Genomic DNA, 15,170 nt, shown 5'->3' with positions numbered 1-15,170 from the left:
TTATCAAGAACTAATCATTGACCACACTCATCAGCGTGACAGTTTGTAGTGTGCTGATGACATACATATTGTTAATCACATTGGAAGTTGAATGGTATTTGAATAAGTTTGTGCATGCACTATACTTTAATACAAATTGTTTTAAAAATGGAACTTTGTTAAACTTATACTGTATTAAGTTTGTATATATGCTCGTCTAGTCGTCTTAATGATGCATAGTCACAAAGCTTCCTAGCGTTTTATAGGATGAGTACGTGGTTGGTATATGGAAAGCTTCCTAGTGTTTTGTAGGATGAGTACTTAATTGATTGGTATACATTTCGAATTGAAGACTTTAATGATTGTTTCTCTGACCACCACTTTTTTTTTTAATTCCAGTGTTAGCCCGGCCCGATTGTTGTAAATGGTTGTCTATTGAAGAGCACCTCATATATAATTTGATTCTTAACATTGATATTTCTATACTCATTAAAAAAAATCAACGCCGAAACTTAAACATCATTATAAGGGAGGTCAAAAAAATTTTGGCTTAAAATATGCTTCTACATATTTTCTTTCCCAATTTTTTTAGGGTAAATACATATAAATTTGTTCTTTTACTCCTAAATATTAAATAATTGTTAATTACAATCCAATATTCTGAAGGGACCATGACCCCTTCCGGTCCTATGGATGTTCCGTCACTTAAAAAAATAAACCTCTCTTTGAAAGTTACAAAGAAGGAAATGTCAGAAATACCTTCAATAGAACAACATACCATAATACAACCCACTCCTACCCTAAATCGAATAAATACACCATCAGCCCCTCATAAAATAAATATATTAACCATTAGATTAATTACATCTATACTACTCGTCGTCACCATCATCAGTCGTCGTCGTCACACTCATACATCGCATAAAGAGTTTATTGAATTTGTTTAGAATTAATTACGACTAGAATTAATAACCGTTAAAAAAAATGAAGATTGCTTCCATATACTAAAAAAAGTGGAGGTTCAAATAATCCTATCCTTTGTTAGCCCTTTAGACAGGAGTGCAAAATTAAAGAAATGTTCCTCCTCCATTCCTTGCATAACACGTATCTATGACTAATCATATGGGGCATTTCCTCATTATTTTGGGGTGGAAAAATGCCTCAAGGCATTCCTTTTTTATATATAAATAATTGTTACATGTATTATTTATATTATATATATATTATTTATATATAGAATAAAATTTTAAACTTTGTAAATAAAAGTTAACTTTATTAAAACTAGTTACTAAAAATTAAAACTAAAAATATAATTAAAATTTAAACTAAAAATACTTAATAAAATTTAAAAGTGTGATATGGTGATTTTTTCAGTTTAGATAGATAGATAGATAGAAGTGTGATATGATGATTTTTTTGAAAGGTAGGAGAAGATAGATAGATAGTAGATGATAGACATGGTGATTTGTATATGTATAAATATGTATGTATATAGATTGAAAAAGATAGACATACTTGGTTTAAAAAATAAAAATTGCTTTTCATTTGACCGAGGCAATCAAATTGCCATTATTCCCACATAAGTCCAAAACTCCAGACGCGTTATGAATGCAAAGGGGCACGTGTTTTAAGAAGCCGGAACGCCCCTTGGGACCGAGTTTGGGCGTTCCGAAGGCGTACCGGATGAAATTTTTGAGAGAGAACGGGCTAATCCGTTTAGTCTTACGAGTTACCCATACATCGCATATAATTACATATAGATGTTTTTAATACAATAATTTACCTCATTGAACCAATTAATCATTATTATCGATGCATCAATTACACACTTATGTGTTTATAAAACACATATTAAAAAAAATCCCTTACAGGATTATGATAATGTAAACGAATTGGTACAGTTGTAGCAACTTTACTCAGACATAAGGATTGGTTTACAATGTTAAAATTATAGATATATATAAGTTTGTATTTATCATGTTTATAGCAATAAACATTTCCACGTACTATTAGTAATAATCAAACGAAAGTGGATCTACTGTAACCATGTAGCCAGATTTTGACTTGTTGAAAGGTGAGTGTATGAAATGGAACCACGAAGACAACACATCAAAAAAGGAAACTTGATTTGAATTCCTCTGAGGCATATTATATATAATTGTTTTATATTTCAATATTACCCTCAATAATTATTTTCTAAAAAGTTGTTGAACTTTAAACTAAAGTTAATTTATTTCATATCATGTTCATAGATGATAGGAAAAGGATTTCAATGCACATATATCATATATTTTTCTCATTGAAAGTTAGCTTAAACTATCTAATTTGGAGGACAAAATTGAAACACTATTAAGCTCCATCCATGTTTGACCGAAATGACAAATATTTTTAACTCAGGCGTATGCAGTTTAGTCGGTGCATTCCAGATTTCCAGTAATTGTTTGGGACGACAATAATTCCAATGTATTTATCTAGGAAGATATCTAGTTGGGTGCACTTATCATAAATAAATTGAAACATGACATTACAAATTATGTAAGATTAAAATAAAAAAAAAAACCGTTTTATCTATGATGTCTTTGATTTAAGAACAATTGAGTAACCTTAGCTTATATTGAGAACTAGAAAAGGTTGGTATATAATTTATAGGGTATAAGAAATGAACCGAAAAACCGATCCGAACCGCGTGATCCGAAATTGAAAAAACCGAAACCGGAAAAAAAACAAAATCCGAAAAAACCAAAAACAAAAAAACCTGTAATGGTTTGGTTACGGTTTTCAATATATATTATCCGCGGTTAACCGAACCGAACCGAATTTTGATATGTACTTACATATAATCATATATATGTATATTTACACATATATATTACATTAATACATTATTTACATATATATTTAGCTAAATTTTTGTATTTGTTACCTAAAATATTAACAATTTTACTAACTTTCTTTCACAATCTATGAGTAGTTTTGGATATTCTAAGTAATTTTCCTATATATATACTCTTTTTAGTTGTTAACTTTGTTTAAAATATTTATAAAAAAATATTAGTAATATCATATAGAAGACATTTTAAATAGTAAATCACGATACTTTTAAATAGAAACTTGCATTGCATAAATATAGCGTTAGAAAGAAGTAATACAAAATTAGATATAATGTATATTTATTTATAAAACAAAATAGCAATGTACTTAAATAACTATTATACATAGAAAATTTAATTAATACAATATAATTTTAATATTATAATTGAAAACTTAAACTTTATAATAACATAACTTTAATAAATGGTTAAACGAAAATAAAATCGAAATTAACCGACTTTTTCGGGTAACCGAAATTAACGATTCAAAATTTCTAACTAACCGAACCGAACCCCAAAAAACGGTTCAAAATTTTTACCTAACCGAACCGAACCGTTTACAGCCCTAATAATTTCTAGAGTTAATTACAGAAATCGTCTCTGTTGTGGACCTCTACTTGCAGTTTTCATCCTTAAGTTTAATAAATTACAGTTTTAGTCCAAAAAACTTTGCTCCATCAACACTTTTGGTTCTGACCATAAACGTCCGTTAAAAGGAGGTCACGTGTCTGACACGTGATGGGTAGTCTCATAATTTGGCTTGGAGTTATTTACAAAAATCATCCCTATCTTGAACTAATATTTTCAGCTTTAGTCCCTAGCTTAATTACAGAAATCGTCCCTATCATGGTACCCAGCTTGCAGGTTTCATCCCTAAGTTTCATAAATTACACTTTTAGTCCAAAAAACTTTGCTCCGTCAACAATTTTAGTCCTGACCATAAATATCGGTTTAAAACAAAGTCACATGTTTAGCACGTGATGGGTATAATGGTTTTTTTCCCTTTTAACACATGTCCAAAATTACAGTTAAACCTGAACTTTTACTTCAATTAAATATAGATTATCAATTTATATCTGCATTTACATCAATATATCCATATCAAACAATCTAAATTCAACCAACCAAACAAATATACTTACATATTTGATTGATAATTTGTTTGGTGCTATTCAACAACACAAATTAAACACATGTATTCATATATCAAAAATTAAAAATCTTAAGTTCTCAACCAAATAATCTTCTGTTTTATTTCATCAAATTGCATATCTATCAAAATCATTTTTTTTTTCAATCTACAACCATAATATGAGATAGCATAAGTCCAAATCATTGTAATTGACTATCTATTGAGCCGGTGGCTATTTAACAACCACCACCATCGGTGGTCACAGTATTCGCAGTGATTTCTGACCATATTCTGACCAATCCATTACAATCCAGATCCAAATCCGGCCACCACCGATACAACTGCTCTTGGAGTTGTTGCCGGGAAAAAAACTTCTAATAGAGGGTGTTGAGTGGAGAGAGAGAGAGGGAGAGAGAGAGAGAGTGGTGATATTCGTGTGTATGTTATATATATATATATATATAAATGACAGTCAATCTATTTACCTATAGATCATGAAAGTCACGATGGTGGTGGCTAATCCCGATGGTGGTAGCGGTTTGATGGTGGTGGGCCTGGTGGCTGGTTCTCAATGAAAGTAAAGGAGATCTCATAGAGAAAAAAGTGTGATTTATTTTGAAGCGGAAGTGATGAAGAGAGAGAGGGGGAGCAGGAAAAGGAGAAATAGAGTGGTGATATATAGATCTTGATTAATGATGATGATAGATACTCATATATTCATTCATATTCATATAATATACATATATATATATATCTAATTACGATAAGAGAGACAAAGACAGGTGAGTAGTTAGAAAAGACCATTATACCCATCACGTGTTGTACATGTGACCTCGTTTTAAACAGACGTTTATGACCAAGATTAAAGATGTTGACAAAGCAAAGTTTTTTGGACTAAAAGTGTAATTTATGAAACTTAGGGATGAAACCTGCAAGCTGGGTACCATGACAGGGGCGATTTCTGTAATTAACTCTATAATTAGTTTTAAACCAAATTAGTTAAACTAAATTTAGAAAAAACCAAAATCTTATCAAATTACATTAAACTAACTTTACAAACTTGTAGAAATAATATACACATACTTTTAATAAATCACACAAACTGCTCGTAAACCACGACAAATGAAAAGGGAATGAGATGTGACTATGTGATATAAATACATGTGTGCGTGAGAAAATTAGAAAACCATGAAACAAATTGAAGCTCGTATCTCCTAATAACTTCACAATCAGATTCAAGTGAGTGATGGGGTTACTTTGAAAGCTACGATTGATTCCGGTGACTCACAACCACCGTCATCTCCGGTGACTCCAAACCCGGTAATTTATCCTTCCCCTCCAATTCCGGTAACTGTAATTTATTAAAAATTTGTGTGATTTATTACAAGTTTGTATATATTATTTCTAGAAGTTTGTATATAAGATTTAGTTTAATATATGTTTATTAGATTTTGAGCTTTTAAATTTAGATTAACTAATTTGGCTTAAAGTTAATTATTAAAAGTTAGGGATCAAAGCTGAAAGTGGTGGTTCACAATAGGGATGATTTCTGTAAATAACTCGAAACAAATTTACGAGATTACCCATCACGTGCCAGACACGTGACCTCCTTTTAACGGGCGTTTATGTTCGGGACCAAAAGTGTTGACGGAGCAAAGTTTTTTGGTCTAAAAGTGTAATTTATTAAACTTAGGGACCAAAGCTGCAAATAAAGTTCTACGAAAAGGACGATTTCTGTAATTAACTATAATTTCTATTGGCGAATCTCCTTAAAACCGGCCTATCCCCAATTCAAAAATATGGTATGTTTTTTATAAATATGTTTGAATCTTCTGACGATGTAACATAAAAGCAATGGTTGTGTGTTCAAACGCTAACCACATGTGTTTTGCTTACGATTTTAACTTCATTTACATAAAAAGCCAAGTAAGTGAATTAAATGATATCTTGCATGGTGGGTTACTCAAAACAGTGAAGTTTGAAAAACATAAAAAAGGATGGGAGAGAGGGGGAACAAAAGTGGGTCATGTTTAGAGTTGTGGTGAAGACTTTGGAAGTAGTTTTGATTGAAACATATAACATTTATAATTATGAAAATAAATCATTTTCATATATCAATATCATTATATATGAATATATATATGAATTTGAATATGAGTTTTATAGTGTGTGATGTTGGAGGAGTAGTTAGTAAGATTCGGGTAGATTTTGGGAAACCATATTAAATTCTTCTCCACATCTCAACGTCAATCACGCAAACTAAAAACTTATATATATGATTTTTTTTCCCTTTTCATATTATTATAAGTGGGTCCAATAACACCTGAAACAAAAACCACCCAAATACCATGTATTTCTTACACATTTCCATACTTGGTATACCCACACATGCATCTAACATGTTACTTACAGGATAAGCCGGATAGTTTTATAATATCTTAAACAATATCTCTAATTAAACTGATCACGGAAACATAAAAAAACAAAAGTAATGCCTAGCTACAAAAAGCATAGTTTATGTAGTCTTTCATATGTACTAACATGCATATAATTAAGATCACTGTTGTTAAAGTCATCGAGTAGAGCCGAGTACTCGCTACAAGGTAATGTGTTGAGTCGGCCGATTACTCTGAGTATTCTCCGACTTAGCCACTTTGACCCCCGAGTACTCACCGCATTCACCCGAGTACTCCTAATTCGCTTGTTAACCGACCTGGGAGCAATTAGCGACTTCCGCAACCTTGATTAAGATATACATACATGCTTGTATAATGTGTTAGACCGGTGGTCAGCAGGTTCAAGTCTCACCTTATGTCTATTTAGGGGTGTTTGGTAGGAGGGAATCATAGAGAATGAAAATATAATAGATAATGGAAATAGTGAGAAAAAGAATGAGTATTTGGAAAGATAATGGATTCCGTTGTTTGGTACCCACAGAGAATAAATATATATATAAAATAAAATTTTAAATAATAATACATTTATTACATATAACATCTTAAAAAAAAATTTTTTTTTTTATTTTCCATTCTCACCCATTCTCTACAATTTGTAGAAAATGGAGAGAATGGAATTGATTCCCCTTTCTCATTCCTTTTCTTTGTCGCAAACAAACAAGAGAAGTTTTTCTCATTCCCTTTTTCTCCTTTCCATTCTATCATACCAAACACCCCTTAGTAATGTTACTGATTTACGAGCTTTAATAATCGAGCCATGTAATCGGTTATCAAGAGCCAATAATAGACCGATTATCCAATTCTCATGTATAGTGTTACAATTGGGATGACGTTTAGAAGTAAATAAAGAATGGACACATCAGCATCATGACAATAGCACAAATTTGAATTCAAAGTAAATCCATCTTTTCTATTCCAGTTTTTCAATCCAAATTAGTCATATTTTAGTTAGCCATAGTAATAGTTTAATATATAGCTCGGTCTTAAATATGCATTATGAAACCATAACCATTAGAAAAGTATCGTTTTTGTCCCGAATTCAATATACCTGATCGATCTCTCATCTCAGGGCCGGATTTGAGGGTGTTCAACATGTTCAAACGAACAGGGGCTAGTTTTGTTTAAGAGCCTAAAAGTTCAATTTTCTTTTGCTAGTATTAAATATTTATATCATAATACTCAACGATTACAATATGATATTGTGTTTCTGTTTGGAATTACTAATTATAAAAAATATTTTTTTTTATTTTATAAAATGAGAGAATACGTAAATTATATGGATAGAGGTCCTTATAAATAATACAGTGCAGGGCCTTTAAAATCCATGAGACGGCACTTTCTCATCTCCGACCATTATTTAACCTTTTTTAAAAAATGAGTAATTGGCCGGTACATAAACTTGAAATAAACAAAAAAAATTCTATAAAAAGATATGTAAGTAATTTAACACACAACAATTATTAGTATATATGTAATATATGAGATTATAAAAATGATTAGATGGGCCGATTAAGGGGTTGATGTGGTAAAGATGTAGATACGGAATTTGGATATGATGGTGAAATGTGGGGGCCGTTTTAAGACTTATTAAGTTTCGACCGACGATGCTTCTTAACTCTTTCCTCCCAATTCTTTCTTTAATTTTCTAACTTATACTTTTTTAAACCTATATGACAATAATTTTAGTATAAGATTCTGATCTAATTATTAAATTAAATTATTTATGTAGCTAGCTTGTAGATTATGTTGTTCCCTCTAAGTTTTATATTTAACAAGGACGTTTAATTAACATTTTTATCAAGACAAATGTGGCACACTTATTATTTTTTATATATTGTACTTGGCTCATCATGATCTTTTACATCTTATCATACTAGAACCGAGAGTCATTGACCTAGCTAGCATTGTCTAAAATAAGACACTAGCTAGAGTTATAGATTCAAGTCACATTAAAGACAATTATTCGTAAATTTTTGTCCTTAAACTATATACTATATACTAATTAGTTAGGGAGGATATTATCTCAAGTTATTATTCCAATTTGAGTCAAGTTGAAAAAATCTTGACCTTTTAAATTTTAATGAAATTCAAGGGTCAAGTATCAAAGGTAATCTTTGAATCTTGACATTTAATTTCTATTTAAGGGTCAAATTTCCCTGTTAGGCACATCATAACATCATTTTGTAAGTAGAAATTTGCTTTATACAAAAAGAAAAGAAGTTTTTTTTTTTTGGTTATATATTCATGTTTTTATGACATTAAAGCTATGTATAAAGGGAAGAGAACCGCCCATTGTTGTTTTTTTTTTATGTGTTTTGGGTCTTAATATCTCGATGGTATATGGAAGAGGTTAAAATGTGGACAAACTTTATTTTTACTTAGGTAGAGAAGCTACTTTCATGTTCTACCTAAATAGTAAAAAAAGACTTTGGGCATTTGCATGAGAGGAGAATTGAATTTGTGACCTCTTTCTTCAAAGGCCAAACTGCATACATCATTTTGTATAAAAATATATCCTTACAGTAATTTTTCATTTTTTGGTAAATGTTAGAATTGTAAAGATGGATTTGTTGATGTATATGATGGATGTGTAAGAATTGAAGTTCGGGAACATGTTTTGGCCGGGTAGTTGGTTAATTGTGTCAGGAGACAAAGACATGCATGCATGGGTGGTTCATGGTTAATTCCCATTGGGGATCGGTTCTGCACACTTCTTATCACTTACATGCTCACACGTTCAGATTAATTATTTCTTTTACTTTAATTACTTCTCTTTTTTTAAATCAAATTTACAGTTTTCATTAATTTTAGGTTTTTAATATATGAACATAAAGAGTTTACATATATGGGAAATGCTAAATACAGCCTTTAGCTGTATTTTAACATGCATAAAAAAATTTGTACCTTTTATATTAAAAGTCCATTCCCTGATTTTCATGGTAAATATACAAACAATTTATACACCTTAAACACAACCCTAAGGGTTGTATTTAGCAAAACCCCTACATATATACATGACTGAAAGAAAAAAAAAAGATTAATTAGGAGATATGATATGATGTTAAAGCTTAACATGTGAGTTCATGTTTCCTAACATAAAAAATGAAAGAATCTTGAATCTTTGGACAAAAAGGCATCTTTCTATCTTTTTTGTGAAAATAAATAAAAATAAATGATGTTTCTATATATCAAAAATGTGAGTCGCTAAAGTAGTGGTATGGCCGGTTTTGACCGATAAATTGGTTAACATTGTATTTTCAAGTTGTTTTTACAATAATCTGTTGTCTGTAGTTCGGTATATAAAGTCACAATATTAGTTAGTAATCTTATTCTTATCTATATACAAAATATGGCTCAAACAATTTAAAGAAGCACATTAAGATATGTCTTGTCTCGCTTAATTAAGTGGAATCAAATAGAAAAAAAGATCAAAACAATATTGACAACTTCAGAGGGTCCAGCGAGAATTTACAGATCTCTCGCTGACTTTGATATTTGTACGTAGTATGAGCTATAAAACAAGTTATGCGTCAAGTACAAGTACAAACTTTAGGAAGGACTATATATAGAAAATTGTATTTGAAACTTTTATAAAACAATATTTGAATGAGATTAGTATCTCACCATGCAAATAACTTAACACGAATTGTCATAGTATGTATCAAACTACAATAATGTGCATTGTATGTAATGAACTTTTAAATTTTGTACATTGTATGTATCTGACCAATTGAAAACTTACGAGCGGTAGCTTATATGGTTGTCATATATACGTGAGTACATACAATACATATAATTTGAAATTTCATTACATACAATATATGCACAGAATTAAAGTTTGATACATACTATGACAATTCGTATAAAATTGCTTACAGTATAATGTATTAATCGCTATTTGAAAATAAGCAACCAATACACAAACTTTCAAACCATTTTCAATTGCAGTTCAATTGGGAAAATTGATAAATCTTAGTTCGTATTTAAAAGATACTAGATAACTATTTTACTATTTTTCCACCAAAAGTTAAAAGGAGCTCCAATTTTGTAACAACTAGACGGATGCTCGTGCGATGCGGCAGCAGCGATGTGCGGCGACGGAGGCAGTGGTGGCGGCGATGTGCGGCGGTGACGGCGGTGGTGGCGGCGTGGTGATGAATGTAAATTAAATTAAATAATATAAGAGGGGTTAATATGGTTTTTAAGGGTTGGAAGATATATGTTGTAATTTATTTCATTAAGGGTATCATAGGTAAATAGGTTAAAATGTTTAAATTAGTTAATAAAGAAGATATGTAATATGATCATTTCAAAATCTTAATTACTTAAAGAGGGGATATAAAGTATTATAGATATAGATATAGAGTAGTATAGATTAAAAAATAAAGGATCTTCGATCCAAAGACGTATTTGTAAATTGATATATATATATATATATATATATATAGAAGGGAATATGAGTCTGTTAGGCATTTAAGTTGGGTGAAAAACCTCTCACATGCCATTTTTTTAACCATAAAAAACATGGGGGCCCTAATATTTATTCAAAATATTAAACAATTAGTATGTGAGAGGTTTTTCACCTTAGTTGTATGCATAACAGCCCCATGTTCACTTTTCCCATATATATATATATATATATATATATGAAAAAGTTCATGTGGAAATCATTTGGATTGAAAGAATCATTAGAACCTTATAATTATAACTTGGTGTTCGTATATGAATAAGACATATGCACAATTTTGTTCACATATAAACATATTAAGTTGTTTTTATATCACATATGTTATATGTGTATAGTTTTCGCATGAACCTTACCATATATATATATAGGGGAAGAGAATATGAGAGTAATAATGATTAGTTGTATACATATTAACCAGTGGCAATCTTGAGAATTCAAACATCCGGATCAAGTAATGAAAAAAATGTCCCTAATTTTTATCAAATTCAAATATATAAGCAACTTTTAAAATGAAATCATATATACATTTATATTATAGCACATCTTTATAACATATTATACATTATATATATATATATTAAAAGAATTTCAAAATTTTATGCCCCTTTAAAATTATTTTCCGGCCAAAATCGAGTTTACACATCCAAAACAAATTGATATTTTTACATGGATAGCTATACGACAACTTTTCAAAAGTAGTAGTAACATGGTGAATAGCATAAAAACTTGTACCAAATTTGTAATCAATCATTTGATAGTTCAACAACCCTACAACAATCACATGCATCACATTCTTTAACCTTTTCTTTCACCCTTTAAATTTGGTTACTACTCCTATGATCCAACATTTCTTTCTTTTACTCAAATCTATGCTATAAAGTAACCAAATTATATATTAATTAATCTTTTTGTAAAAAAAAAGAAAGAAAAAGAAAAACCCGAGCACGTCAACTTGATAACACAATTAACAATTATACATGTTTCTAAATGATAAAACCTAACTCTCACCTTGCATTTCTTAAGTTCACCATGAATTACATTATACATTTTTAAATATTCATATACATATATATCAATACTTTTACATCTAGACCGATTATTGAATCGAACACATCATCGGTCAATAGTTCAACTGGTTGAATCAATGCTTTGAATTGAAAGACTAAATACATTTAGGAGGAGGATTCCTCAAGTTTTTCCAACTTGAAAATTGGGAGGATCTTGGTCAATGCATCATATACGTGATACACTACAACAAATTCATAGTTACTACACACTTTTTCCACCTTTTAAATCATGTGTACAGATTTGTCAATGTCTCGACACTCATATATTATCTATATAATGTTATATTAAAACAATATTCACACTTATAAATGCATAAAAATATATAAATCAGTTATCTATACTATATTATAAAACAAATTCACTTTTCAACTTTCAGCTTTTCAACATTCAACATCCATATAATACCTTTAAAAGAAATCTTAACCACTTATTTTTTTTCTCTCTCTTCAAATCAACCACTTATTTTTATCTCCCTTCCATAAATCATTTTATTTCTCTAATTCATTCAAAATCTTTTATCTCAAAAACCGTACATCGATAAATTATAAAAATTATATGGATGTTTTAAAATTTCATGCTCTTTCATTAGAGATGTCATTTGATATACTTTCGACGAAATTTTAAATCTGGGGTCGGAACCCCGGACGGCTAAGACATTTGGCTATCACACTCTATGACCTAACACCTCCTATTTGTTTTGGTCAAAAATTACCCAAGATAATCACCTTTGAAGACTTAGATTAATTATGTAACCAAACTTTCGTTCGTGAGGTTGTGTGCTTAAAGATCATGAAAGTTCAGTATATTGAGATGTCAAAATAATTACGAAAATGTAACGTATTTGCTAGATATTGAATAATCACGTAAAATAATGCTTAAAAGAATGTTTTTATCAAGATATGACTATAAAAGTAAATATCTACTTGTAAAATCTAATAAATGAACATTTAAAGTGCCAAGATCTTGAATAAAAAACGTTAAAACGTGATAATACTTAAGAATTCGTTAAGAAACAGTATAAAAACATAAAATATGAGTAATTAATGGACTTGAACGTAAATAAAAAGATTACTTTGTAAAAGTTGATCAAAAGTAAGCAAAATGTAAAGAAATGAGCAATAATCGTAAGAAAAACACTATATAAAATATATATAAAGTAAAATGCATAAAATGAGTAATAACACCGTGATTTGTTGACGAGGAAAAGCCCTTAATCCTTCTGGATTGCCGGCATAAAACCCCGGGAGGAAGCAATCGTCCCTCCGTGCTACTTTTATTATTATAAATCGAAGTTAATTACAGTTCGAGAGCCCAAGTGATTGATCTAAGTGTTACAATGATGAAGAGTGTTAAGTGTTTTCAGAAGAAAATAGAGAGAAAGAAGTGTTTTTTCTGAGATAAACCGAAGTCCTTTAGCCTAACAATCACTTGTCCCTTTTATAGAGAAAATATCAAACTAACTATCCTAAAAATCTGGGATCTTGAGCTGCCTATCCTGAAAATATGAGATCTTGAACAGATTTTTCTCTTTGACTTGATTACTTGGTAAATGGACGTTGTTGAGCCATTTCAACACGTTTTCAACCATAATACCGTTTTACATGTTCCTGTATTGCTAAGTCAAAATAAAATAGTGGTCAAATATCTTAGAGCCCCAAGATCTTGAACCACGAAGATCTTGAACCACGAATATCTTGGACCATGAAGATCTTGGGACCTGAAGATCTTGGAGGTGAAAATCTTAGGCATAACACTATTACCTATCATACTCTATGACTTATCACCCCCACCATCTTATCGCCACAACACGCGGGTACTTTGTCTCGTATATACTTAATATCTATCCATTGTTTTTATGCGTAGAAATTGAATGCATAGATAGTCTACATACTTACTAAACGGATACCTGCGCAATGCAATGGTGGTGGCGGGTGACAAAGATGGAGGTAGCGGATGGCAACGGCGTTGGCGGTGACGGTGTGATTATTAATATAAAAGTAAATTGATATAAATGAGGATATTGTAGTTAATCAAAGGGATGGGGAATGTATGTGGTAAATAATTTCATTAAGGGTATTATAGGTATATTAGATAGTGATATTTAAATATGGAGTAATAAATAAATAAGAAATATAGTTATGTATTTTAAAGTTTGAGATATAAAAAATAGAGAAAAAATAAGTTGTCTTATATAAAAGCAAAGATAAGTGCTACACATATAACTAGGGATGAGAATAAAACTGAAACCCGTGATCCGATCCAGAACCGGCCCGAACCGACCCGTCCGAAGGGTTAACGGGCCGGGTCACGGGTCAAGCTTTTGTTGCATTTTTGGGGCACGAGTTGCGCGGGTTGGGCTAGGTCGGGTCAAGCCAAAAACCCAAAAAAAGGTAAAGGAAACCCGTGACCCGCCCAAACCAAACCATCACGAGCCGAGTCACGGTTTCGATTTTCATGTACTTACGGGTCACGGACCGGGCCATTTGCACATCCCCACATATAATAATTTTAAGTATATAAATGTTCAAATTAATTCTACATTATTATTAACCCCTAAAATAGTATTCTTTATATATATTAATGCATACGAACAAATTAAAGACTAAAAAAGTTATAGGCAGTTGTACTAATCTATATATATAATTCCTTATAAAATAAATCGACCATTTCTATTTTAAAAAATTTAATATTTTTTTCAATATTCTCAAAGTACCCCTTAAATAAACTATTAAGATATAACACACAATCACTTTTTTTTTCTCCTTTCTATTTAGACACGCATATCAATTCCTCTCTACTATTTTATATTGTGATCACTGTTTAACTGTCATAACGTACGGACACCACACTAATATATATAACATATATTAACTGTATTAGGAATTTAGGATCATACTTCGTTAACCCAAAAATACAATATATGTTTAATCTAGATTGAATCATGCATAAAATTATTTTAATCATTTTAAGACATTAAGTTTCAATGGTTCAAAATTCTCACCTCCTACAAACACGTGGATATCATCATATATATGGAGAGAAAAAATAACGTATCATCACTGTCACTACTATAGTACTATACATATATCGACCCTTTGCAAATATATCTTTACTAAATGTATAAACATCATTCATCTCTCTTTTTCAAACTTAATTATATATAAAAAAAATTAATTAATTGTAAAACCAAAATACTT

Source organism: Erigeron canadensis, chromosome 4, assembly GCF_010389155.1.
Source record: "Erigeron canadensis isolate Cc75 chromosome 4, C_canadensis_v1, whole genome shotgun sequence".
In the NCBI taxonomy this organism is placed as follows: Eukaryota; Viridiplantae; Streptophyta; class Magnoliopsida; order Asterales; family Asteraceae; genus Erigeron; species Erigeron canadensis.
Note: the sequence above shows the minus strand (reverse complement) of the source record.